General features: G+C 49.2%; 1 non-coding gene across 1 annotated transcript; it reads left to right on the forward strand.

Annotated features, from left to right (window-relative positions):
* Positions 1-776: 776 nt before the first annotated feature.
* On the forward strand, positions 777-851 carry Trnat-ugu. The gene has a single exon. It is a non-coding gene; the product is annotated as a tRNA-Thr (tRNA).
* Positions 852-1052: the final 201 nt, after the last annotated feature.

The following is a 1052-nucleotide window of genomic DNA, read 5'->3' on the forward strand; positions in this document are numbered from 1 at the left end:
ATGTCTGCAGCAGGTAAACGAACTTCTTCCCTCAAAAAACGCTCTATTTCGAAAGCTTTGGGTCTGGCAAATTCGTTGTCGAACGTAAATTGGAGCGAAGTCTTTCGAAAATTGTGTGCCATGGCGATCGAGTCAGACAACAACACGCGCGAGTACCGGCGGTGTAAACACTTCCTCGTTCACGCGCGCCCGCGGCCGGGACAGCAGGTCCGTGCCGCGCCACTGCCTAAAGCAGACTGACCATCTGAGCCACCGCGGGCACAGAGGATAGTGCGTCTGCAGGGACTTATCCCTTGCACGCTCCCCGTGAGATCCACATTCCCAACATGTCCACAACACTACATTCGTAGTGCGCCTAATAGATGTTTGCCCATCATACTCACTACTCGTGGCAGATTAATCTACCAAGTCCCGTACGAGTTCGGGCATAGCGTGTGCGTTCGCACAAGAAGGTCAATGGCCGGGAAGCCATTAATTATTATTTCATTTCTAGCAAAGCTGCATGGTCATCCACGGTAACTGTTCTTTCGGGAACAGATACTACCGTCATATATAGTTAAAAATATGGCTTCCCGGCCATAGACCTTCTTGTGCGAACGCACACGCTATGCCCGAACTCGTACGGGACTTGGTAGATTAATCTGCCACGAGTAATGAGTATGATGGGCAAACATCTATTAGGCACACTACGAATGTAGTGGTGTGGACATGTTGGGAATATGGATCTCACGGGGAGCGTGCAAGGGATAAGTTCCTGCAGACGCACTATCCTCTGTGCCCGCGGTGGCTCAGATGGATAGAGCGTCTGCCATGTAAGCAGGAGATCCCGGGTTCGAGTCCCGGTCGGGGCACACATTTTCAACATGTCCCCAACGAAGTACATCAACGCCTGTTTGCAGCTAGGGTGTCCATTTAATTATCATTTCATTTCTAGCAAAGCTGCATGGTCATCCACGGTAACTGTTCTTTCGGGAACAGATACTACCGTCATATATATTTAAATCTATACTCGATGTTAACAAATTTCTCTTTTTCAGAAACGCTTTCCTTGC

This window comes from Schistocerca americana, chromosome 5 (genome assembly GCF_021461395.2).
Source record: "Schistocerca americana isolate TAMUIC-IGC-003095 chromosome 5, iqSchAmer2.1, whole genome shotgun sequence".
Lineage (NCBI taxonomy): Eukaryota > Metazoa > Arthropoda > Insecta > Orthoptera > Acrididae > Schistocerca > Schistocerca americana.